This window comes from Bos taurus, chromosome 21 (assembly GCF_002263795.3).
Source record: "Bos taurus isolate L1 Dominette 01449 registration number 42190680 breed Hereford chromosome 21, ARS-UCD2.0, whole genome shotgun sequence".
Taxonomy (NCBI): Eukaryota; Metazoa; Chordata; class Mammalia; order Artiodactyla; family Bovidae; genus Bos; species Bos taurus.
The window spans coordinates 11,785,040-11,812,311 of NC_037348.1; the positions used below are offsets into that span (position 1 = coordinate 11,785,040).

At 39.8% G+C, this 27,272-nt stretch overlaps 1 long non-coding RNA gene across 1 annotated transcript; it reads left to right on the forward strand.

Annotated features, from left to right (window-relative positions):
* Positions 1-13,150: 13,150 nt before the first annotated feature.
* On the forward strand, positions 13,151-25,383 carry LOC101902189 (uncharacterized). The gene is made up of 3 exons (XR_239090.5): positions 13,151-13,364; positions 15,411-15,505; positions 24,441-25,383. It is a non-coding gene; the product is annotated as an uncharacterized lncRNA (long non-coding RNA).
* Positions 25,384-27,272: the final 1,889 nt, after the last annotated feature.

Here is a 27,272-nt window from a genome sequence, read left to right on the forward strand (position 1 = left end):
GTCTTGGTCATGATCCAAAGTGAATTTGAACTTTAGATATTTGAGAGTGACCCACCACTGTTTTAAGTCCAAATTGGCCACAGAGAACCCAATGGACCATTACTTCATTGTTTATTCTTGTAAATTATAAATATTTTTAAAATCCCAAGTTCTGAAGTTAGAAAGGATATTTTATATCTGTCAGCCACTGTCACTTTTTTTTTCTCTCCTGTTTTGGGTGTTGGCCATGTATCTAAGAGTTGAGTTGGTAAAATAATCAGTAGTATTGACAGGATGATGTGCTCTTGTCTTAAAACACATTTCTCAGCCCTTTCAGCTCTCAGGAGACAATGGGAAATGTACTTAGCAAAACTCTATTCTTAAAGATCTCATCGTTATAAATATTTATAGCTTAAGTCAAATCATGTCTCTATACACCCAGTGAAATAAAACATTACTTTCTCAAAGTATGATAGAAAGGTTATATATCATATACATGTCTTCCTCTCTTTCTCTTATAATATTGTTGGTATACCATAACAATATATTGTGCATAATCCCATGTGTGTGTGTGGATATATATATATATATATATATATATATATATATATATATATACATACATACACTGTATGCAAGGATACTATGGAAGGAGGAGAAATGTCACAGTTGTAAAAACAGCTCACACAGATTAAGCATAAAAGTATGCTCAAGCTGTAGTCCCTTTGCTTCTTTCTCATCGTCATCTACATTGCCACACCTTTCCTTTTTCAAGGTTACACCTTTCCCGCTCTTTTGCGTGCGTGTGTGCTAAAGTCACTCCAGACATGTCCGACTCTTTGAAACCCTATGAACTGTAGCCCTTCAGGCTCCTGTCCATGGGATTCTCCAGGCAAGAATACTGGAGTGGACTGCCATGCCCTCCTCCACAGGATCTTCCTGACTCAGGGATCAAATCCGCTTCTCTTCTGTCTCCTACATTGGCAGGCTAATTCTTTACCACTAGTGCGATCTTTCTGACAATCCGAACATGGAATTCCATCTTTTCAATAACAGCCTGTAAGGGTTAGAACCATGCCTTGCTGGTTATTCCATTTATAAATGTCTTTTTCATTAGTATTTTTTGTATAATGATAATAGTTACACCCAATCAATTAAGCACACTAAGCCCTTGGACAAACATTATCCCATAGATTTCCATAACTGCTGTGTGAAATACCTCAAGCAGGTAGTACTGTCTCCACTGTTTAGCTAAGAACATAGTGGCCTCGGAGAGGTTGGAACAAAGTTCCATAACGAACGTGTGAAGGCTCAAGAATCCAAGCCAGGTGTGTGGATCCAGCTGAGAGCTCTTGCTGGTCCCCTCTCATGAGCCGTGGCAGGAATGTGAGAATGCAGGAGGGATTCGGTACACTTGGGATGATTGCTTGCCCCAGTGAACAAACACAGTTTTAAGTGCTTGAGTCATTGAAAGTGTATGCATTTCCCAAAGCATAAACTTACTTAGGGGCTTGCATGTTGTCCAGAATAAGAAAGAAATCGAACAAGTAAGTATAAAATTACAACACATCCGTCCTGGTTCTCTGCAGTTCCTCAGTGATCCATGTTCTTTGACTTTCCTATATGCTACTGTAAAGCAGAGAGAAACTTTCTTCTTATACCAGAGGTACCAAGGATAAAAGTCACAGGAAACAAAACAGTCTTCAGGAGAGTCAAGCTTGGACCAAGAAAGAGGGCGTTGAAAGTGGGAAAAGGAAATTCTACTTCACCTGTATGTCAGGTATGCAAAGTCCTCAACCTAGAAGGATAGAACTTATCGCTGCTCAGGCTTGAAGAACACACCACCTTTACATTATTTCCAGTCCAAAATACACTAAGCACAGCATGCATGATCATAAATCTATAACAAAAGAAAGAACAAGACCTAAGTAGTTTCCAGGCCACCTCTTGTCAGATTCACCAGGGAAGGAACAGCGGAAGTGACTGTTGCCTTCGCCTTGTTGATGAAAGACCACAGGGTCGACCTGGATACTTTAAAAACAAGCAAGTTCTATTCCAACAGAAACAAATCTTTGTCATGTCATGTTTGCCATCAGATATGTTTGGTTTGGGTTTTTTTTTTTTTTTTTTAATCTAATTTTAGCAGTCAAAGTAGCTCTGTCCACCTCTGCTTGCTGTTCAAGACCCCTCCAAACCTGCCTTTCAAAGGGTCTCTCTGTCCTCAGCCAGATTTGCAGAGATTTAGTTAAAAATCACAAATAGCTGATAAACTCCAATCATCTCTATAGCAAGTGTTAGAAAACATGTACCATTTAAATTTATTCAATCACTAGGCACTTAAGCATCAGGACATTTAAAAGAATCGAATGACAAGAGTTCTGACCTTCAGTGGAAGGGGAGGTTGGGGACGTTCCAAGAGATCACATGACTGATACACTGACGGTAAGCCTCCACTACCAGGTAAAAGAAAGAAGGTTGATGTTCAGATCTCATCTTTGGGAAAATCTTTATGAGTGTTTATTTCATTCAGCCATTATGAGGGACAGAAAAGGGGATCATTTTATGGGTTGAAAAATTCCCACAAGACTCACAAACTCAGAAATTAGAGATGGAAAGACCACGCTGGGTTATGTAGGGCCAGTTCCCCTTGGCTTGATTTCTCTGTTTCATCCCCTGCCTGAGCTTTATCCAAACCAGTCTGACTCAAGCAGAGGGAATTCTCCCTCTTCCCTTGAGGTGTTATTTCCCAGCTGGAATATTTTTCTACTATTCAATCTGAATTGTTGTCTCATGAATTCATCATAAAATCATGAGACCTAAAAAATGCTTCAAACCATATTCATTTTTGCTTTAAATGGGAGAATTCAAATGCTCTGTCAAAACCTAGGTAACACATGGCAGTTAATAAATAAATCAAATCAATAATGTTGGGCTCTCCTGAAGTCCACCAATCAGAAACAATTCAGATTTTACTGAGAAGGTGTTATAATGATAAAAATTCAGCATTCAAAAGCAGGATAAGGTAAACTTCTCATGGGCACTAAAAACCCCAAAGGAAACCCACTCTTTAAACTTCCATGATTGGACCATCTGGTGTTCTCAAGAGCATCTTAGTTGTGTTAAGTACCAACAGCTGGAAATGAAGTACAACCAGATCTACTTACAAAGGACCCACATGCAGGAAAACCTTACAGCCGGGAAGTGCCCAGAGTCCTTCACAGGCTGAACCCAAAGAATCTAGCTAACTCAAAATGCACTTTATTTAGTTCTCTACACCCATTTCAGATATGACTTTAAAACAACACTGATACAATTTATATAATTTTAATAATAATGTTTTATCATGAGAGGGCATGAGCTGGGATAAAAAGTAAAATCAGTTGGAAAAGTTTAAAAAGGGGACAATTGCTTTGGCTTGTCTACTTATGAAATGTTAAACACCTGGATCTTCATGGGGGTTTTTAATGATAGTCAGAAATTTACTGTTTCTTCTATTTTGTGCTGAATTTTTGTCATTTAACACTTTGTGGGGTTATAGGGTTTATAGGGTCTGGATCTTTTCTCACTTTTGGAAAGACATGTTTTGATTTTACATATGAATTAACTGTTGTTTTATTGGAGCATTTTTAACTTTTAGGATCTACACTATGACAGAGTCTCTGAGTTCTCTACTTTTAAAGTGAATGTTAGTAGAAAGATACACAGATTATTTGAACTCTACCCTTCTGAAGGAAATGAATCTCATGAGTGAGTACGTTTTCTAGTGGCCATCACTCATCACGAGGGGAAAAAAAAACCAACAGATATGAAGAAAATCCACTTACAAGTATACTATCATGTTAGAATTGTGTGAACTCTTTTAGACGTCATTTATTTAAAAAAGAATGGGCCTTCGTCAGTGGCTCAGATGGTAAAGAATCTACCTGTAGTGCAGGAGACCCAGGTTTGATCCCTGTATTGGGAAGATCTCCTGGAGAAGGGAATGGCAGCCCACTCCAGTATTCTTGCCTGGAGAATCCCCCTGACAGAGGAGCTTGGTGGGCTATGGTCCATGGGGTCACAAAGAGTCAGACACAACTGAATGACTAACACTTACTCACTTACTTAAATAGCAGGAAGAAAGAGTGTCTTGAGAAAGCCAGGTGCTGCAAACCCAGGGATGAATAGGATCCATGCAATATACTTTCTAAAGAGGAAGTAAACAAAGAAATACACACCAGAATTCAAATTGTGATGTGTCAGTATGTCAGAAATGGGCTTCTCTAAAGAACTGACAAGAAGAATGAGAAGGGGTAAGAAAGGAAGTAAGAAAAAGATCTCTGAAGAAGTCAGGTTTACAGTAAGATTCAACAGATGAGGAGTTAGCCAAGGTGGGCATGGAGGAAGAACACTGCAGTCAGTCTGTGCGCAGACATTGTGAGCTGGCAAGAACGTGGAGGAACTTCCAGGGAAACTGTCGGAAGTTTTTGTGACCAAAGCCTCGGAAGGGAGCGCGTGAGAGCAGAGGGTGAGCAAGGGTCCAGATGAGGGCTGGGTCTAAAGGACAGATGAGTCATGGAAAGGACAGGGAGGATCAAGGAAGACCTCAGGTGTGTGGCTTAAACAGATGGCGTGTGAAATGGAGGAGCCAGGAAATAACAAAGCATGGTATGTGCGGAATGGGTGTCGGAAGCAGGGAGATGTCCAATTTGACCTTGCAAGCACAAATAGTAACAGCTGTGAGACATCCGAGGCCCTCCTCCTTCATTTCCCCTCTCTTTCTCCTCCCCACCTTGATTGAGCAACATGGGATGGAGACAGAAACAAATAGGATCCAGTTTCTTGCTTTATGAAGATCACAGTCTGCCAGAAGTGAGGCTGAGAACCTAAACAAGTCAACTGACAAGCACAGGGTGAGAGCTGGGTTTGACGGGATCCAGTGGACAAGGGAAGAACCACTTTCTCTAAACCAAGGACTGAAGGGCTTTATTGCAGGAAGAAGACATAGCTCTGCATATACCGAGGGTATGAATGCTAGTTTTGCATTGAGAACAAAAGGAAGAATAACGAAAGCAGCTGGAAGTGTAGGGGAAAGACTTGAAGGTTCACAAGAAGAGAACAAAATCAGGACACAGTAAGTGGTTCTGAGTGACCAAGCACAGAGTACCTTAAAAGGAAAGTGTAGACTACTGAGAAGACTTGAGTGTCATACTTAGGACTTTGGTCTTAATCCTGCAAGCGAAGGTTATTACAGTGCGTTCTTTAGGACAAGAGGAAAGTGTGGTTTGGTGAGAGCCAATCCCTGAACTCTAAGGATGATCCGAGGAGTGATAATATGAGTTCCTGAGGCCCGTCGGCTACGGTTCCAAAGCATCCCCTTCTTATAAAGATCTAGTGATGGCTGGGCCATGCTGTCATCTTCCAGCAAAGTAATAAAGACACACAAGCATAAAGAACAAGGAACATTGTTTTATGAGTCAACAATAACTCTGGGATTAGAAAACAGACTCCTGGCTCCTATTTTTACCTACTGTGTCGCAAACCCACTTTTGACAATTCAGACTCTCCAAAATAAATAGACAAAACACTCTCTGAACCCTTATCTCCAGACTAAACCTGCTAACAGAGTCCTAGATTATAGGGGATGATGAATGTGCATTTTTCTAGTCGTCATGCTAACATTCCTCAAACATAAAATACCGTCGTTTTTATAAACTAAAATAAGCACTTACAGTTTCCTGAAGTTTTTTGAAAGTGCATCAGCAATTACATTTGAATTATAAAGTCAGCTGAAATTCGAGGCCAGACTGAATTCCAAGGCTGATACATGGCAGCACATTAAAGTGAAGAGACTGCAGCTGGCCAGGCTTGGAAGGGTTGGTTCTCTAAAAGGATAAATTGAGCAAGCTGTTGACAGTGACCTTACGATGGAGTAGTGTTCTGAGATTAGTTTCAAGAGAAAAAGAAAATATTCCACAAACCCTAAATCACTTATTAGCTTAGGATATGACTGATACTGTTCCCAGCCTAGAAACAGAAGTTCAAATTCTGACTCTCTGGGATATCTTACGTTCAAGCAGAGTTGAGTTCCAAGACCAGTGGATCCAAGGAAGGAACGAGATGAATTTCATTTTTACTACAAATTTCAAGGGGAATTACTTCCAAATGAAAAGAACGAACATGCTGAGGCAAGGAAACTGAAATCAATACACCCATGGTGATGAATTCAATTGGAATAAGAAGAAAGTTCATTGGTGTATCAACAGCAAATTCCCTTGCTCTAAGATGATATTTGGAGGGAGCATAAATCTTATGGGCTATTTGTATATCCACAGCACTGCACTTGGGTGGGTTTATCCAGGAGAAATGAGAGATTTTTATATGATTCAATTCTTACCTTGCCTTTCTTTTTGATCCACAACAAACAGAAGCAAGATTGCAGCCAAGGAAAGGGTGGTTAGTTCCTTTAAAAAAAAAAAAACTGTGTCCTCCAGTGGGAGACAAAAGAATAAGACTGTGGGACTTCCCTGGTGAGCCAGTGGTTAAGACTGCATGCTCCCAATGCAGGGGGCATGGGTTCAATCCCTGGGCAGGAAACTAAGTTCCTGCATGCCACACAGTGCAGCCAAAACAAAAAAAAAGATTGTGATGGTGGCTTATTTGATATTATTGCCATTATTATATAATCTAAAAGTTTTCTTTTTTAATAGTTTAAATTATTTTCCTAGTCTAACAGAATCTTTGATATTCTGGTGTTACACTTTGATTTGGAATCTAAGCAACACACCCATAATTACTAATATTGATCTGACCAACTAATGGTCCTAACTGTCCGCCTCAGAAACAATGCTAGTTGGTTTTATTATAGTAGGTAAAAACTGTCAGATTTTATGAAGAAATGACAAGTACTAGATGACTTCACACCAGCCACAAGACCATGGACACAATATGGTTGGTACTGTATAAATTCAGCTATTTTGACAGGAAGTCAGAAGACTTTTACTCCATGTCTTCATTAGATTCAGGGCTGGTGGCTGTACCCAGAAGAGGTTGGCAACCTACCTAGCAATCAAGGCTTGCTAGTTTTCAAGTTCAACAACTTTTTTTTTTTTTTTTTAATGAAAACTTTTATTTAAGCCTGTGTTCAATCTAGAGCATGTGAGAAAAAAGACATAACTACCAGCACTTCTTCAGCAGGCACATCCTTGCACAAAGCTTCTCGGTGTGTGGCATGAACCCTTTGACTTCCCAAAGATGGTCTTGCTCTTGTTGGACTTAATTTTGGAGGGAACTGGGGCAACGTTTAGTGAAAGTCCTGTAAAATAGGTCACCTACCACAAGTGAAAGGAGAGAAGTTACTCAAAGGGTAGCCCGGAGCGAGAACGTATCACAATTCCGACAGAATAGGATTTAGTGATTGTTACACAAGGACACTGTGTCCAAAGACCCTTTCAAAGGGCCTAAGAAAGAAGCCTTTGTTGGTGGGAGTGATTGAATCTGCCTCCGTTCCCTTCTTTTACACATCACAGTATCCCATGACACACCACGCACACCGTTTAAGGGAGGTGGGCGTCATGTGATACAACGTAATAAACACGGAGATGTAAGGTCGGTGTCCTGTTCCCCACTCCCGCCCTACTTCCTGTATCACATATTAAACATCACAGCACACCCTGTTCTGGGCATGGCTAATGCCCAGGCATTAGCCTATTGTTGAATGAATTGGGTACAGTACTCAGACCAGCTTCAAATCAGCTTCTGTTATTTTTGTTAAGCCAGCCTCTTCGTTACCCTGTCTTCATGTTTATTACCTGATTTCGCTGTTTCTCAGAGACATGCGAGCAGGGAAATGAATCCTCCACAAGCACTTTAATCCTGTGTTCGATCTTTTAGTGAAAAGTCATTTTCCAAATACCCTTCCAACTAGGTAGTATAAATGTCTATTTACCAAGGTTATTTTTCTTTCAGAAACCAAGTTTAAAAGTACGCATGCATCAAACAAGAGGTATTTCTTGAGAAGGTAATATGTACTGTTACGTTCCTGGTTTTCAAGTACATTCCTGATAGGGTCAGGGTCTCTAGCCATTTCAGAAGAGTGATTAGCAATAGTCAATGATCAATAGTTAATATTTTTGTGACCTCTAATACACTTGTTGAATGATCAATGGTTACCATTCATATAACCTCTCCTATACTTGTGGCTCAGACGGCAAAGAATCTGCTTGCAATGCAGGAGGTCTTAGTTAGGTCCTGGGTCAGGAAGATTCCCTGGAGAAGGGAATCCAGTATTCTGGGTATTAAGAAACCCACTCCAGTATTCTTTCCTGGAGAATTTCATGAACAGAGCAGCCTGGTGGGCTACAGTCCATGGGTTTGCAAAGAGTTGGACATGACTGAGCAACTAACACTTCACTTTGCTTCATACTTGTTGAATTACATTTTGTATGATTTTGCAGCTTCTAGCCCCTTCTCATAATCAGTGTTTTGCCTATTATTTTGATTTTCCTCTGTAAAAAAAGTTAGTGATATTGTCATTTCACACACTGGATAATGCAGAGTTATAGATCTGTATAACTTGTTAGAAAATCAGATGGAAAATTCTATCAGAAGTAGTATGAATACATTTTTAAGGAGCTGACTGACCCTGATCAAATAGAAAGCATTTCCTTTTTAAGATAGATCACAAACTTGGTCTCAGCAATGCCAAATCATAAAATAATTAAAACACGAGAGTTGTTAAACAATTTTCCACAGCATGACATTTTGCCACAGACGATTTTGGCATCAGTTTAAAAAAGCTTCAGTACAGTCATTCTCCACCCAGGGTCGATTGTGGTCCCAGGGACATTTGGCAACATGGGCAGATATTTTCAATTGTCGCAACTGTGGAGAAGGAGGATGCGCCTGGCAGGTATCTAATGGGTAGAGTCTGGAGATGCCAATAAATATCTTACAATGCACAGGATAGACACCCCCCTCAACAAAGAATTCATTATCTGGCTCAAAGTGTCAATTGTGGCAAGGCTGGCAAACCCTGGGGTAGCGTATTTCAATGATATTTTTACATTAAAAATCAGAAACCAAAAACCGAGATATTTAGAAGAGTTAGCCAATTGTTCCTCTAAAGTATTAAAACTTGACAGTTGCCTAGCTAGTTTCTAGGATACCTCATTTTAAGATTATTTTAGAAGCAATGATTTGTTTATGGTGATTCAGCAAGGGACACTTCCTGTAGGTGTACAATTATATGAAGATTTCAGAGGGAGACTGATCTAGGAAAAACCTAGCTTGTACTAGAAAACTGCTCTGATAATAAAAATCCTAAGGATATAAGTTTTGTTTCTTCCGGAGAATGCTGCATTTCTCTACCTTTTTCTCTTGCCTCTTTTTTTTTTATTTTATTACAGATGTTTTGTAAACATCTAGGATAAAATGCATCAAAATTGAGCCACGGAAAGCCAATTCTTTGAGATTGATCATGAGAACCATTCTTTTGATTCATTCCTTTCCTTTGCAGATTGAAAGCACTTACAGGGAAAAGAGAAGAGCTTACCCCTAAGCATTTTCACTATTTGGATTTTTTTTTTTTCAGGAGGCCAGAAAGGACATTAATTAAAGCCAGTTATGGGCTATATTCAGACTTCCCATATTTTTACCCCATTCCAGTAAAAGTTTCTCTCCAAAGAAATTTGGTCCAAGTCAGAATGAAAGAATGAAAGACATTTTATTTTCTCTCCTAGATGTTGGCAGTACTTCACTCCTACATGTCTGAGGTTGTTTTCATCTTGCAAAGTACTTTGATATTTGTGAATGTGGCTACATGGCTTAAAACAAGAGCAGTGATAACTCAGACTAATTATTCAGCTTGTATATTAATGCTTGACAAGAGAGAAAAGAACTTTTTCTTCCTTGATGATGGTTGTAAAATTTAAGAAACCCTGGAGGAACTGAAAGATCTCTGTTCTTGAGAGCAAAATCCTTCCATTTCACAGAGCTCTTACATCTGAATCATAGACAGTGTTCTGCAACAGAGGAGATTGACTTTTGGACACTTAGCCCATGCAAGCTAGGTCAGAGTAGGCCTAGTATCTCCCATTCTCTTACCAGGCCTGAGGGTCTCACGCTTTGGGGCATCAGCCACAAGTCTGAAATAAGATGGGAACCATCTCCCCTTCTCCACCTATGATCTTCATTTCTAGACAAGATGAACTTCTACTAATTCAGATACTCTTGTGAGAATTCAGTATGGTCACTGCTAGGTCTCACAGAAGCTTTGCAATAGAAATACGGGTGATGGCATCCCATTTCGATGCTTGAATTTCTATTGAACATTTAGACATTCAAATAGATTCAACGTGATGTCCCAGAGTATAAACAGAATATGAATGAAACTGAATATGAATGAACTAAACACTGAAGTTAGTTTAGGGGTAGGGAGTAAACAAGTGAGTCATTTATGTTTTATTAAACCTATAGGTCGCTTTGAAGTTAGTCTTTGAAAAAACGACTTTTGAAAATGAAAAAAGTATGTACTTCTCTTCTCTCAGAGTGTAGCTGTTTCCTTTGAAAGCTGAATGGGAGACTCTAGAGAGGAAATGGTATGAGGAAGGCCATCTGGAAGGGCAGGAAAGAAGACCTGAAGGGAAGCTGTCAAAAACCCCTCTGGAGAGGCGCTTCCTTGCTGCAAGCCAAGGCCCCGCTTCCAGAGTATTCACAATCAGCAGGGAGCATCCCCCAACCCCATGGCCACCCCCAGGGCCATGGACACTCTTCTTTGTAAGAAGGGTCATGGTATGTTGATCCAAGTTTGCATATCATCTTGAGACCTGTTTTCACACTCACCTGCCATGCTAAAACTCTACTCTCTCAGAAGAGAAACCCCATCCTGTAATTCCTCCATAACACATTCTCTTTAGAAGCAATTACTTCTAACTTGGGGATGAAGCAGTGGATATCTAGGTGCATTTTACCTTCTAATGAATTTGTGCCAAAGTTCAGAAAATCACATACACTTTCACCAAAGAATAATGGAAAGGGCAAGAAAAGGAGCGTTATAGAATACTGTTATTCAAAGAAATAGAAAACCCTACGTCATAGTACCATCACACGAATACCTATTGCTCATTCCATTCAGCTGTGACAGTGGTCCCATGATGGGATTAACAGATGTGCTTGTTGGGATTTAGCTTGTTTCTCTCTCATTTTAGATATTTTTTCATGGGGCATTTTCTATTTTGTTCTCAAAAATGAATCCCCCTTCCCTGGATTACCCTTGACATAACAGCGTTTAAAGACAGGGCTTGGAATTTCAGAAAAAAAATCTCAAATGATTATTTTAGCTTTTTCAACTTTCTCCTCTGCAAAAGTCATTCAACAAAGCCACTAATGAGTAAATACATAGGCAAATTTGAGATTCACTATCCATTTCTCCCTGTATTATTTGGAAGTAATAAAAAGAAACAAAAATAGTAGCAAAATAAAAAATAGAAAAGTCAAATGGAAAAAAAGCTAATAACCAAATTCCAGGATAATATTCATAGATTGGGAACTCGGTTCTGAAGGGGAAGAAGACTATTGACTGAGTTTTCTGAGTGTCGGGCGTTCGTTTAATCTCCGCAGTGGAGTTAGTATCTGTAAATACAAATGAGGAAAAGCAGAGCTGGCAAGTGCCAGGCTTCAAGTGGGAAGCCATGTTTGTTTCTTTTTGTCTCGAAAGACTGATTTCTGTACTTTCATGCTGCTGCTTTAAGAGTGGGTTGCATGTACAATAAGGCCACTTAACGATCTTGACACCTCTACACTGTTAGAAGGACACATCTCTGCATCTTACCTATGTCCTGACAGAAGGAGGCCTCTGCAGAGACCAGGGCCTCTGTGAGCAGAGTATTGGCTTTCAACGTGTTCTCCAGTTGCCTGGGGTTCTGTTAAAAGGCAGATTCTGATTCAGGATGTCTAGCATGGGGCCTGGGGTTCTAAGAAGTTCCAAGTTCTCACCACAGCTCCTAGTCCAGAGCCTATGCCTTAAGCTGCAAGGTGGAGCTTATTCCTTGTTAGAAGAAGGAGACATGGAAGGACCCTGAAAGAGGCTTAGGATAAGGCTCCAAAGGAACAGAGCATTAGTAAAAGTACAACTTGGTTTCCCCAAGGGCAATTCCTTTTGTGGATTTTAAAAACCAGTTGCAGAGCACCTTAGAGATTACTAAACACTTTTGGTTGTCTGTCTGTCTGTCATCAGCAAACTTGGGGCTCTCTGTCCATACACAAGTCCACTGACGCCCACAGCCATTTTGTTTGGACTGGCTGGTGGCAACCCCTGAGCTTGCACACAGATGGTTTATCATCAACACAAACGTTTCTCTGACAGCTGTTTTCCTGCCCAGCCCAGGGTCCTGGCCAGAGGAAAGGGAAAGGGCTGAAGAAAGAAGTGCCAGTGTCAGCAAGCTGTGCTAGTTGCCTGGCTTCCAGACCTGTGCGAGTCACACACACACACACACACACACACACACACACACACACACACACACACACACATCCCAGATGGAAGATCAGAGAATAAGGATAGAATAAGTAGTTTGATAAATCTATTGGTTTTGCCTGTAAAAGATGCTGGAGAAGGAAGAACTCAATCATTTCCTATTAATAAGACATGGACTTATTAATGTACTCTACAAAGTACAAGGACTAAGTTTCACGTCCTACTGCAAAATCTGCTGGGGGTATATGTATCCACAACTGAACAACACGTATCCCACCAGCACGGGGTAAGGGACGTGAAATCGGTATTGGGTATATGAGTACCACAGCCAGTAGAACTGATGAAACTCAGGGTTGTTGTCAGCGGTGTAAATGGAGAGAAAGAGGCACCTTCAAAGACTTCCTTTGGGGAAGGCTTGTTTTGTGCTGGTGAAGTGCTCCCCCTGGTGGATCAGCAATTGATAGGTCTGTGATTCCAGACTGCAGGCAACAAACAAGCTTTGAAAGAAAACTGGGCAGTTTGAGGTATGCAGATGTATCCTCCAGGATAAAGCTAACTTTCAGAGCGCCAAAAATAAGTGGAATGCCTAGCACGGCCCCTGATGGATTTTGAGCTTAGCTCTCCTGCAAAGCACATGGAGTTGGTTCTCCCAGACTGCCTGGTGTCCACGTGTGTTTTCATTATTATGGTTGTTTTGAAATCATGAGTTTGTACTGATTGGAGAGATGTGAAAACTCTAGTTCTGTATTTTCTTCCCCTTTAAAAATAATTCTGGACAGGGTAAACAAGCCACAGCAGGGAGACCATTTTGCTGTGATATCATTTGTTTCTCTTACTTCCTGTCCACCTTACTCCCCTCTGAGATGATCATGTTGATGTGGCTAGTTTATTTCTAGTTCCCTTGTTCTGCATACCTGCTCTCAAGATAAAGGTAAGTTTTATGGTTTCCCAAGGATCTTCTTTATACAAGTATTATATATTTTGATAGCAAGATAATTTGTGTTGTTGTTTTCCTTAAAGAGGCTTTCTGTAAGCCCTGGCAGACACAGAGAGGAGATTTTTGCTGGTCAGGCAGAGATGAAATTCTATGGCAGTTCTCTCACTCTTTGAACATTCTGCAATGAGGCACACTGCAGCCTCAGTCCAAACAGTTTATAAGCTAAATAAGGAGGTATTTTAAATATTTATTTAACAAGACATATTTTAAATAACCTACATATGTAAATAGAGCGTTCTTAGCCTGTACATTATTGCCAGGTCGATTCTCGTGTTCTGATATATAATTAATTACCGGTTTATTCCTCTGTAAACCAAAGCAGAGAATAAATCAGCGATGCCAGGTCACTGATGTCAGTAAAAATTGTAATACCCTCTCGTCAGTGGGTCTGTGAAAGGGGAAGTGAGACTGTAAAGTCTGTGGGGCTGGTGGACGCGACTGTGTCCAAATGGCAAGTTTCTAACCCAATTTGAGTTGCTTTCTCCTGATGTCTAGACTTTTTTGTCTGTGCTGTATAGGTAGGCATGAGATGCCTATATCTGAATTTAAAACAAACTCAGAAAGCCTTTGCAGTGTGATCGATGCATCTTATAAGGTAGAGTTGCCCTAAGTAAATGCATATCATAAGCATTGTAAGCAACATATTACATTTAGAAATAAAAACCACACAAATACCAATCATTCTGATAATATCTAGGTAGTTGAAAATATGACTCTTCTTAATGTTTCAGCAAAATCCATGCATCCATACTTAATTTTTGAGAAGAAAAAAGCATACATACTTTTTTTTTCTTTTCTGCTTAAAGTGATTGTGTGTCTTTTAAATTTTTCCACTGAAAACTTCTGAAGGACAGAAGTGTTGCATTTCAAATTTGTCATGAGTATAAAGAGACCTCTCTAGGGAAGAAAAATTAAACAGAAGACATGGCATCTTTTCTTTTTAGATTTACTTTCTGATGATGTAAAATGAGTAATCATCTCAAGTACCACAGCAAATTTTTGGCCTGGGTCAGTGATGAGACTAACATGTTTCATTTAAACATAATACACACGGCTTACCAACAACCCAACTCAGAGTTCCAAGTCCCTGCTCAGCGAATTAGCTTGCCAACATAATTCTAGCCAGTGATTAGCAATATTAATTATCTTGGCCTGTGGTCAAAACATCTGGAAAATTTAATGTGGAAAATCATTTAAAATAATTCCTTCATGCCATCATGACAAACCAACCCGTTGGTTAATTGACCTTTTCACTATTGTCCAGTTGTTCGGCCACACTCTAAACCTTCTATATTCAATTTGCATTGGATCCTTTTAGCCATTCTGTACTGGGGGAAAAAAAAAAAAAACTTTCTATCTTTGGGAAAATAAACATCAGCAATAACAAAATCAGTTGAATTTTACGGTCGAAATGATCATCAAATGCATTCCTAGACACAGAGTCTATAACTTCATTTATGATATTGTTTCAGTGCTTAGAATAAGTGCATTTTTGGTAGTTAGTGAAATAGGTCCAGTGATATGTAAATTAATCTTAGCAGCTTCTGAAATAAGTTTTCTTATACAGTTGCATAAAGAGGGAAATTAAAGATCAAAACTTGCTGATTCCACCTGCCTTCCAGTTTCTCTCTGTGATACAGCCTCATGAGGTATCAGGGACAACAATACCTTTAGTGCACATGCAAAAGCGCTCAGGGAATTGCTTCTTTAGGGATCTGAGGTGGCTTTGTAGATTCGCCATAACTAATACATTAGTCTTTTAAAATAAAAATGTTAATTAAGCTTAAGCCTCCATACAGTAAGGAAGAAGAATTTACTTCTAAAGATAAACAGTGGCAACAAGATACTCAGATTGTCTTCTCATTAAATATTATTAAGACAGATAACCTTGTTTTTACCTCAGTAAATCAAGTGTTCCTTTAAAAAGTTCTGCTCAAGGTGGAGAATGCACACTTTTCTCTATGACTCTTCTCTGCACAGATGAAGCTCTGGAGATTATATATAAAACAAACTTAAGATCTGAAAGATGGAGAGAAGAAAGCAGACTGGCCAGAAACCTCAGGACCCAAGGAATGGTGAGTTTCCCTGAATTTTTGTTTTTCTCATATATTTAAGACCTATTTTTGAGAAAGTCAACAACTCAGAAACAGTAATAGACACAGACAAGATAAGACCCAGGAAACCAGGAAAAGGGCAAGCTAGCAAGTCTATATATATATATATATATATATATGAAATATTGGGCCAATAACTGCTCTAGTCCAACAAACACGTGTGGTATCAGAGAAGGCTGAGTTGGGACCTGTGACTTTTAAGCCTGCCACACTGTTAAGCCCCCACCCCTATGGGGTCAGTGAACACCATATGGGGAGGGGTAGGACCTCCTACCCTTCCCGTATATGAAATTATCTCTGAAGGGCTAGTTGGGAGCAGGAACACTCACCTCCACACAACCCAACAGTAAGGAAGGAGCATCTTCCCTCTCAAATGTCAACAGAAGCCAAGTGGGGAACCTGGAGTTCTTCCCCCTTGGCGATGATGAGGGGGCACACACCACACTTATAGCAGAATGGTGGCAGAGGAAGCCGATTAAAACAGAAGGTTTAAAAAAGACACAGAATCTCATAGCCTACCACGAAATGTACAAAATTCAATTAAAAAAAAAAAAAAAAAACATTCATCACACAAAGAACAAGGAAGAACTCAAATTGGATGTAAAAAGACAATATAGATATATGCCAACATCAAGATGATACAGATATTAGAAACATCATAAAGCTTTTAAAGCAGCTATCAGAAAAATACTCCAATGTGCAATTAATATTATTGAAACTAATTAATAATTAGAGCTTCAGCAACAAAATAAGAAGTCACAGTATAACATAGAAGATATAAAAATTAGCCTAATGGAAATTTTTGAGCTGAAAAATATATAAAACCATAAAAGCTCAACTCATGAGCTCATCAGTTCAGTTCAGTTGCTCAGTCGTGTCCGACTCTTTGCGACCCCAGGAATCGCAGCATGCCAGGCCTCCCTGTCCATCACCAACTCCCGGAGTTCACTCAGACTCACATCCATCGAGTCAGTGATGCCATCCAGCCATCTCATCCTCTGTCGTCCCCTTCTCCTCCTGCCCCCAATCCCTCCCAGCATCAGGGTCTTTTCCAATGAGTCAACTCTTTGCATGACGTGGCCAAAGTCCTGGAGTTTCAGCTTTAGCATCATTCCTTCCAAAGAAATCCCAGGGCTGATCTCCTTCAGAATGGACTGGTTGGATCTCCTTGTAGTCCAAGGGACTCGCAAGAGTCTTCTCCAACACCACAGTTCAAAAGCATCAATTCTTCGGTGCTCAGCTTTCTTCACAGTCCAGCTCTCACATCCATACATGACCACAGGAAAAACCATAGCTTTGACTAGATGGACTTTTGTTGGCAAAGTAATGTCTCTGCTTTTGAATATGCTATCCAGGTTGGTCATAACTTTCCTTCCAAGGAGTAAGCGTCTTTTAATTTCATGGCTGCAGTCACCACCAGCAGTGATTTTGCAGCTCAAAAAAATAAAGTCTGACACTGTTTCCACTGTTTTCCCATCTATGGAGAGACAATGGGAAGCATTAGTGAACTGCAAGATAGAGCCATAAAACTGCCTAATCTGAACACCAAAGAGAAAGTAGACCAGAAAAAAGAGAGAGAGAACAAAAGCTCGAGGACCAAAAATAAAAACAAATCTATGATTTGCATTACCAGAATCCAGAGAGAAAGCAGGGGGAAAGTCTAAAAAAAATGCTCTAAGAAATAATGGCTGAAATCTTCCTAAATTTGGCAAATGACACAAACTTACAGGTTTAAGTAGCTGAGTGAATTCAAGCAAGATAAACACAAAGAAATTCTGATCACAACATACCACAGTCAAACTTCTGAGAGCTAAAGACAAAAAAAAAAAAAAAGAAAGAAACCTTAAAAGACAGAAGACAGTGAGGGGAAAAAAGATATCTTACTTACAGGAGCTAAAACAATTCAAATAACCATGGATTTCATATCTGAAATCAGAGAGGCTATGAGAAACTGGCACAACATTTTTCAAGTTCTAAAAGGAAAGAATTGCCAGCCTCAAATCCAATATCCAGTGAAATTTCTTTTAGGAATGAAAGGAAATGAAGATAGTGTCAGTTAAAAAAAATAAAAACAACCAAGAAAATATGTTTGTAGCAGACATACCTAAAATAATAGCTAAGGAAATTCTCTAAACAGAAAGAAAATGATAAAAATAAGGAATTCTGGATCATCAGGACAGGAGAAAAAAACATAGTAAATAAAAATATGGGTAAATACAGTGAGTTTTTCTGCTCTTCATTTTTCTAAACTATATTTGAGGGTTGAAGCAAATAATATAACTGTCACGTGTGGTTCTAAATTTATATAGAAGAATTATTGAAGACAACTGTTTTATAAAAGGTGAGGGTAAAGGACTTAGAGGGAGGTAACTCTTATATAATTCACCCAGATGGATAAAATGACCGTAAGTGTAGATTGTGATAACGTATACATCTAACTGGTAAAAATGAACCTACCAAAAATACCAAATGCTGGGAAATATGCTGAGACCCTGGATCACTCTTATATTTTCTATGGGAGTGTAAAATGGTACAGGAAAACCATGCCATTTAGTACATTTTCTAACAGTTTGACATTTTCTTTAAAAAACAACACAAACAAGAACAGCAAAAAATTCACATTCAACTGCCTTATGATCCAGCAGTTACACTCCTGGGCATTTATACCAAAGAAGTAAAAATGCATTTTCACACAGAAACTTGTGCATGTATGCTTGTATCTGTATTGGCAATAGCCAAAAGCAAGATACAACCCAGATAGCCTGTAACGTGTAAATGGTTAAACAAACTGTGGTACATACATGCATACCAATAAAAAGGAGCTCTTAGTAGCTGTTGATACATGCGACAGCCTGTGTGAATCTCCAGAGAATTGCAGCAAGCAGCAAAAGTCAGTTTCCGAAAGGTACATACTACATGACTCCGATTTTATAGTATTATTGAAATGACAAAATTACAGAAAGTGAGAATAGATTAGGGGTTAAGGAGTATAGCGGAGAAGGCGATGGCACCCCACTCCAGTACACTTGCCTGGAAAATCCCATGGACGGAGGCACCTGGTGGGCTGCAGTCCATGGGGTCGCTAAGAGTCGGACACGACTGAGCGACTTCACTTTCACTTTTCACTTTCATGCATTGGAGAAGGAAATGGTAACCCACCCCAGTACTCGTGCCTGGAGAATCCCAGGGACCGGGGAGCCTGGTGGGCTGCCGTCTATGGGGTCGCACAGAGTCGGACACGACTAAAGTGAACCACGTGAAGTGAGCTTCCCAGGTGGTGCTAATGAAGCACCTTCCCCTGCCAGTGAAGGTGAAATAAGAGACCTGGGTTTGATCCCTGGTCCAGGAAGGTCCCCTGGGGAAGGAAATGGCAACCCACTCCAATACTCTTGCCTGGAGAATCCCATGGACAAAGGAGCCTGGCGGGCTACAGTCCAGAGGGTCACAAAGAGTCGGACGTGACTGAGGTGATTTAGCACACAGGCAGGTTATGAGGGCAACATGTAAATATGTAGAGGGGTAATGAGAAGGATTCTTATGATGGATCAGGATTTTGCATTACAGCTGTGTCATGTCAATATTCTATTTGTTAAATTATACTATTTTTCACAAGGTGTTACCAATGGGTGAAATTGGACAAGGTGTTACCAATAGGTAAAATTATTCTTTCTGACGATTGCATGCAAATCTGAAATTATCTCAAAATAAAAAGTTTAATTTTAAAAAGTTCTATGAGTTTATAATCTAACATCTCTATCATTCTATACTTAAAAAAAATTAACTGTGACAGTTGAATTTTATATAACCTTAGACAATTGTATTCAGTCATTCTGAGCCTAATTCCTTTTAGTTAAATGGACATAATGTTACCTTCCTATTTTTTTTTTTTTTTTTTTTACTAGCTATAGTCAAGATGCACTGTAAATGGAATAATGATTGTGAAAGTACTTCCTAACTCTTCGAGTACTATAGGAAAAGAGCTAAGATTTGTTTGAGGCTAATGTATGCCAGACTGTTAAATGCATACCTTACTTTATATTTATATGGTATTATTTTACGTGAAACTTTTAAAAGCATGGCTCCTATCCCTTAATGGAAGACCACGTGACATTTAAAGAACCACTAAAGGGAAATTTTCTTCTTTTGTCATATCTTTCTCAGACATTCAAGAGTGTCCACTAATAACCTTATCTACAAAGTAGAAACAGACTCACAGATGCAGAGAACACCCTTGTGGGTGCGCGTCGGGTGGGGGTGAGGAAGTACGGACTGAGAGTTTGGGATTAGCAGATGCAAGGGGTTCTGTATAGGATGGATAAACAACAAGATCCTCCTGTACAGTTTAGGGAAATATATTCCATATCCTGTGATAAACCTAATGGAAAAGAATATGAAAAGGAATGCATACGTATGTATCACTGAATCACTCTGCTGTACAGCGGAAATTAACAAAACAATGTAAATCAGCTATAACCAAAAAATAAAAACTGGAAAACTGTCCAAGTCTAAAGTCCCAAGTAACTCTTATCTGAATATTTCAACACACTGGAACTCTTGAGACTCTCTTACTCTCCTTTCCTTAAATGTGCCGGACCAAACTTCCATCTTGGATACTGACCCTCCCTTCTCTTGCTTGTTGGACACGGTCCAACAGGCTGAGCGACCACTGACACACGTTCTCCCTGCTGTGCACTTTCCTCCGTTTCTGCATCTGTCTGGAGAATTATTCCATGGGACTTGGCCCTTTTATCCTCTCATTATTCCCCTAATCTTGTGCCTCTGAACTGAACTGAAAATCAGAAGAGTTTGTAGCTGACGTGTTGATGGATTTTTAACTTATTTCATTTAATACTACCATTTTACAATTTCCTCAAAATGTGAGTAATGTACTGAGGAGTTTGTTGTAGTTTAGTCCCTAAGCTGTGTCTGACTCTTTTGGGACTCCATGGACTGTAGTCTGCCAGGCTACTCTGTCAGTAGCATTTCCCAGGCAAGAATACTGGAATGGGTTGCCATGTCCTTCCCCAGGGGATCTTTCCAACCCAGGGATCAAACCCACATCTCCTTCCTTGGCAAACAGATTCTTTACCACTGAGCCACCAGGAAAGCCCACTGAGGACTTACAGCTTTGTTAATTTAGGACACTTCAGAAATATTTAATTAATAAAGGAATAAATACCTAGTCCATCTTTCGCATGAAATTTTTATGTTCTCATTTCTGCCATGAGACTATCTCATTTAAAATGAAAACATTCATTTGTTCATTTACTCATTTGTTTATTCATTCATTAATTCATTCCATCACCTATTCAACAATGACCTAACACCCACCAATTGCAAGGCTCTGTGCTAAACCTCAGGGATATGATGATGTGTAAAATGTAATCTGGAAAGAAGCAAATGAAAACAATCATAATAAGGATAGGGTTTATGACGCAACAGAGGCATGGAGGTACCATGAGAGCACGGAGAAGGACACGCTTCCCGGAGAAATTGACGGACTCCCGTATCTGCCAGGACTAGACATGGAGCAAATTCCTGTGTTGGGAAGTGCGAAGAACTGTTCTGATGATATTTGATTTAAAAATGTGTAAAAGTGACCATCGCATTCTAGGGACTGAGAATATTATGCACAACGATGATGATACCATGTGGGCTTTACCTTCAACACAATAGCTTACACCTGCCCTGGTTTATCACCCTCCTAAGTGGACTAGTCCTAATCTAGTCTTTATCCCACTTCAGGTCAAGTGCGATGCTTCCTGTTTTGTCTGCTGCATCCACACTTGCCCTTCACAATCTATTCTCAGAAACCAGGGGACGAGAAAACATAAGCTCATGCCGTTTCTCACTCGGTCACGTCCCACATTTCTTAGCTGAGCATTAGCATATCCTAGAGAGGTTTTTTAAAGTGTAAGTAGCTGGCCTTTAACCTCTGAAGTTCTGGTCATTTCAAAGGTGGTACCCAGGCTGCTGCCATGCCATCTTCTCCCTTTCTCACTTGAGATTTCAGTTGAGATGAGATTTGAGTTGATTTCACCAATTCCAGTGTTATCTACACTGAAAACCCTACCCAAGCATCGCTTTATCTTCTTTCACTTTACTTTTCTTCATAGTGCTCATCACCATCTGCATATGTACTATTGGCTAATGTGTTTATGGTTCTTCTTCCCCCAGAGAAGATGGCCCTAGGAAGTCAGAGATTTTACTTCTGGTTTGTTTATCACTTCACTCCCAGTGCTTATAAAAGTGCCTGGCACATGGGAAGTGTTAAATAAATACTTTTTAAAAATACATTAAATGGACAAAGGCAAGGAAGGGTTTAACACACTCAAGGGAAGTGAACTGAGAGTGGCAACATGCAACAGGAAGCAGTTGGGAAAGAGGAGGTCTTGTAAAACATAAAGGACTAGGACTGCTGCTGCTGCTGCTAAGTCGCTTCAGTCGTGTCCGACCCTGTGTGACCCCATAGACGGCAGCCCGCCGGGCTCCGCCATCCCTGGGATTCTCCAGGCAAGAACACCGGAGTGGGTTGCCCTTTCCTTCTCCAATGCATGAAAGTGAAAAGTGAAAGGGAAGTTGCTCAGTCGTGTCCGACTCTTAGCGACCCCATGGACTGCAGCCCACCAGGCTCCTCCGTACATGGGATTTTCCAAGCATTGTTCCTTAAAAAGATGGGGAGCATTAACCATTTTCAACAAGAGACTGTCACAACCCAATTTGTATTTTAGGAAACTGTCTTACTGCATTTAGGAGGGAGGTGAATTTGTCCCTAAAAAGGGTTCAGATGACTAGAAATAGCTGTTTGGAGACTCTTGTGATCACAATGAGCAAAGTCCAAAGATATGACACCTTTGAACACTGCAATATGGAAAGAAGTCGAAATTAAACCACACGTGGGTTGGTTTTGTTTAATACAGTGAGAGACGTTACCTATAAAAGAGTGAATGGACCCTTGTATTTTAACCTTTATAATTTACTGCTACTTCTTTGGACAAGCTTTTCTTTGTCTTTTGGGTTCTCTCACTATTCTCATTAAACAAATGCAAATTAAGACAGACTTAAAAAAAAAAACAGAGTTAAGACATCTCCAGAAACCAAGCAGAAATCCGTTGAAGCCCACCTGGGTCCCTTTCACGTGAGTGCTCTTGCCCACACATGCCATGAGTTATCCTGTGTGTTTTCCTTCACAGCCTTGTCTCACAGGTCATTCTACACATTTAATATCCTCCTGTGAAACAAAATGATGCATAATGCCTGGGTCTCTTCTATTTTCCATTTATGCTCCGTTTTCCTATATCGATTCAAAGCTGAAAATAGACTAAGGTATGCTCTTAGTACAACCTCTAGTGATTATTTTTATTACTCTTTATTTTTTCCAACTGAATAAACTCACAATAAATAAGAAGTACTTCCTCTGGGAGAGAATCTCCAAATAGACCTCAGCCTCTTACCCTTCAATCGTTTTTAAACTTGCTAACATAGTATTAAGTAAAGTCCTTCCCCTCCTCCCGTTCTTTCAACCCAATACTACTTTGGTTAAAGAAGTAAATCTAATTAAAGGAGCATGGGAAATGGAAGCCGTTTTGTGTGTTAGGGAAGCTGGATCTTGTAACTTTCACCAGTGATTGGGCTTACAAGATGGAAAATTCCTTAGACTGCTGGGCAAAGTACTCTTAATGCTGTTGAAACATCTGGTTTTCTTTGTGTAAAATCTTTTCCACGAGGTGGGCTAAGATTTTTATTCTAATTGAATTTGTAGTTAATTCCAGATAAAGATGAGTTTCTTTTCGCTGATACTGCTCAAATCAGGGGTCCCAGCCTGCCGACTTGAAGCCTGTTTTTACTCAAAATTAATAAAAAAAAAAAAAAAAGAGAGAGTTGTTTCACTCAATTGTTAGTATTTATAGGACAGAAAAACAATATCTAAAACCCTGGGTTCCTGACTTGGTCTTTTGAATCGTGTATGATGGACATAGAGGGGTATACTCCTGTGCCTTAAATGCAGTCGCTTCAGTTGTGTCTGATTCTTTGTGACCCCATGGACTGTAGCCCACCAGGATCCTCTGTCCATGGCATTCTCCAGGCAAGAATACTAGAGTGTGCTTCCATCCCCTCCTCCAGGGGATCTTCCTGACCCAGGGATCGAACGAGGTCTCCCACATTGCAGGCAGATTCTTTACCAACTGAGCCACAAGGGAAGCCCAAGGATACTGGAGTGGGTAGCCTACCTCTTCTCTAGGAGATCTTCCTGACCCAGGAATCGAACTGGAGTCTCCTGCACTGCAGGTGGATTCTTTACCAACTGAGCTATGAGGGAAACCCTTAGATGTGGTATTGCTAACTAGTTAAGGGCACAGAAGGATTTTGATTTGAAGACAGCTTACCACCCTCCCTGTGAATGTTTGTTCTGGTGTTAATGGATCTTAAAACAATTTGTTTACAATCATAAACCATCTAAAAGAATGTAAGGAGTCAAGCTTTCCAATATGTGTTGCAATATTTGTTAAACAGATTAATACACAGAGAAACTACAGAAAGAATACAGTATAAAGCATGTGAGTCCTCCAGGGTTTTTGCCACTTACTTGACAGATTTCTGCTTTAACAGTGACCTTTTGGGACCTATGTTTTCTACAAGTTCATATTTTAGATATTATGAAATAAGGAAGGCTATTACATTGTACTTAGTTCAACCAATCCTGATAATTGATTGGATCTTCTTCCTCTCTCTCTCCTACCAAATTTTGGGACAGTACAACAGAAATGAAAACCAGGGCCTAGAACCAGAAGCCAGAATAAGAAACAGACTTTGGCCCTCCACGGCTTATCAGGTAACCTGCCTCCTTTCAGTGTAACTTAACAAAGCTGATGTCCCAATTTTTTTTTTCCTCCAGAGGCTTTGGACCTAGAGAAGGACACCCCCTTTTCTCCCCGGCAGTAGAGAGTGATGTCGATCAAACGCCATGAGCATGGATCTTAAAGCAATATTGGCATTTTCAAAGCTCCCATTACTGATTAACCTTTGCATTCCTTTTCCTCCTTGAGGAGTCTGAATTTCTGGTCTTTTATCAGGACTTCTTAACATCCAGAATGTGGATCTATCTATAATTGCACTTTTTTTTTTATTAAATCCGTTCATGATGTTTCTACACACTCTTTCCAGACTTCTGCTGTTTATCTGAGCTATTGAAGGGCAGAAGGAAGATTACTGATTCATTCCTAAAATTCAGTAGGTTGTCCATACGTGATTTTTTAACTAATGAACTCAAACAGTCATAGAATATTTCATCGGGAAAAAATTCATTCCTCTTATTCTGCCAAAGTTGCAAGTCATCATATGCAATGATAAGAAATGTTGGCTGTACTAGATCAAATTAAATGCAGTAAGAAAAGAAAGTGCTGTCTCAGAATAAGAGAAGGTTGATTCCAATTTTCTCTAATATGAATAATACTGCAATGAAAAATCACAGAAGCAAATTTTTGAGTGCATCTCCAGTTATACTGGAAATATTGCTGTTGTTTAGTTGCTAAAGTCTCTTTTGACACCCTGTGGACTGTAGGCTGCCAGCTCCTCTGTCCATGGGATTTCCCAAGCAAGGTTGGCTTGAGTTGCCATTTCCTTCTCCAAGGAATCTTCGTGACCAAGGACTGAACCCATATCTCCTGCATTGGCAGGCGGATTCTTTACCACTGAACCACCTTGGAAGAACCTGAAATGCTAACTTCATGCAAATCAACTACAGGGACAAAGGATATTTGGTTATCTTCTTGTTATCATTGAGTTTTCCATATTCTCATTAACACTGCCTATTGTAACTAAGTACAATAAAAGTAAGATGGAAGTAATAACCTGTTTTTGTCTTGTTTTATATAAATACATATCGATCTTACATATATAAATATTAGATATGTATACATAAATATCTATATAACCTCCAGAATTCTTGCCTGGAAAGCCCCCATGGATAGAGGAGTCTGGTGGGCTACATTCCATGGGATCACGAAGATTTGGAAACAAACGAGGGACTGAGCACAAGGAGAATCGTGGACCTCGATTCTTGATCTTATGTATATATGCCCTCTCTGCTACATATGGATGTACACGTCCCTTCTCTGGATTTTGTGTTTCACCGTGTAACTTTCTCTGGGTAATGTGGATGCAGAAGATGTGATGTTAGAGGGACTTAAAGTGCGATTTTTGTGGCTGGTTATACTTGCCTGTATTTATGCCATTCTTTTTTTTTTTTTTTTTAATTGGAGGATAATCGTTTTGCAATATTGTGTTAGTTTCTGCTGTACAACAACATGAATCAACTATAAGTATATATATATTCCCTCCCACTTGAGCCTCCCTCCTATACCCTCCATCCCACCTCTCTAAGTCATCACAACGCACTAAGCTGGGCTCCCTATGCTGCACAGCAACTTCCCACTAGCTGTCTATTTTACATAAGGTAGTGTGCATACGTCAAAGCTGCTCTCTCAATATGTCCCACCTTCTCCTCCTTAGAGGCACACGGCTGCCCACCCCTCCTGCTGTTCCAGGAGGAGGCTGAGTGGCAGGTGGAATGGAGCCACCCCACCCGACTACATCATGGAGCTGAAGCATCCTAGCTGACTTAGAAACTCATTAATACAAAGCTAAGTCACTTCAGTCGTGTCCGACTCTGTGCGACCCCATAGACAGGAGCCCACCAGGCTTCCTCGTCCCTGGGATTCTCCAGGCACGAGTACTGGAGTGGGTTGCCATTTCCTTCTCCAATGCATGAAAGTGAAAAGTGAAAGTGAAGTCGCTCAGTCGTGTCCGACCTCAGCAACTCTATGGACTGCAGCCCACCAGGCTCCACCGTCCCTGGGATTCTCCAGGCAAGAACACTGGAGTGGGTTGCCATTTCCTTCTCCACATTAACACAAAGGCAATGCTTATTGTTACATTCCACTGAAAATTTGACATTATTTGTTATGCAGCAGCTGTTAACTACTACATATATTTAATATGGGTCTTTTACTGGGAACATACAACAGTGAATAAAAAGACAGCAGCGCTATTTATACTGGATTGAAGGGAAATGTGCAATATAGAAATATTATCTATTTATCTATTAGGTACTGATTTAATTTGGGGCTTCCCTGGTGGCTCAGTTGGTAAAAGAACCTGTCTTCAATGCAGGAGACCTGGGTTCAGCCCCTGGGTTGGGAAGATCCCCAGGAGAAGGACGTGAAAACCTACTCCAGTATTCTTTCCTGAAGAATCCCCATGGACAGAGAAGCCTGGCAGGCTGCAGTCCATGGGGTTGCAAAGAGCTGGACACTGCTGAGCAACTAAACACAGCACAGTGATTTGATTTGAAGAAAAACTGAATCAGCAAAAACTATAAAGTAGCATGTGATAGATAATGAAATTGAATTTTTTCATTCTCTTCTCTGAAATTTTCTCTTAATGTGACTTACATTTTTTTCTGTAGCATGTTCATCTTTTTCTAATTTGTATTTATTTTCATGTTACTTATTTATATATTACATGTTTACATACACTGGCTTAAATATGTAAAATATTTACATAATGTTGTAAATATTTTTCTCAATTTAGGTAAAATTTTATTTTAAATATAAATTAATTTAATAGTTTTTACTGTATGCTTTACTGCATGTTTAAAAAAATTTTACATTTCAATTAGCCATAATTGTTGGTGATTTAATTTTGTATATGCTGTGAATTAGGAACC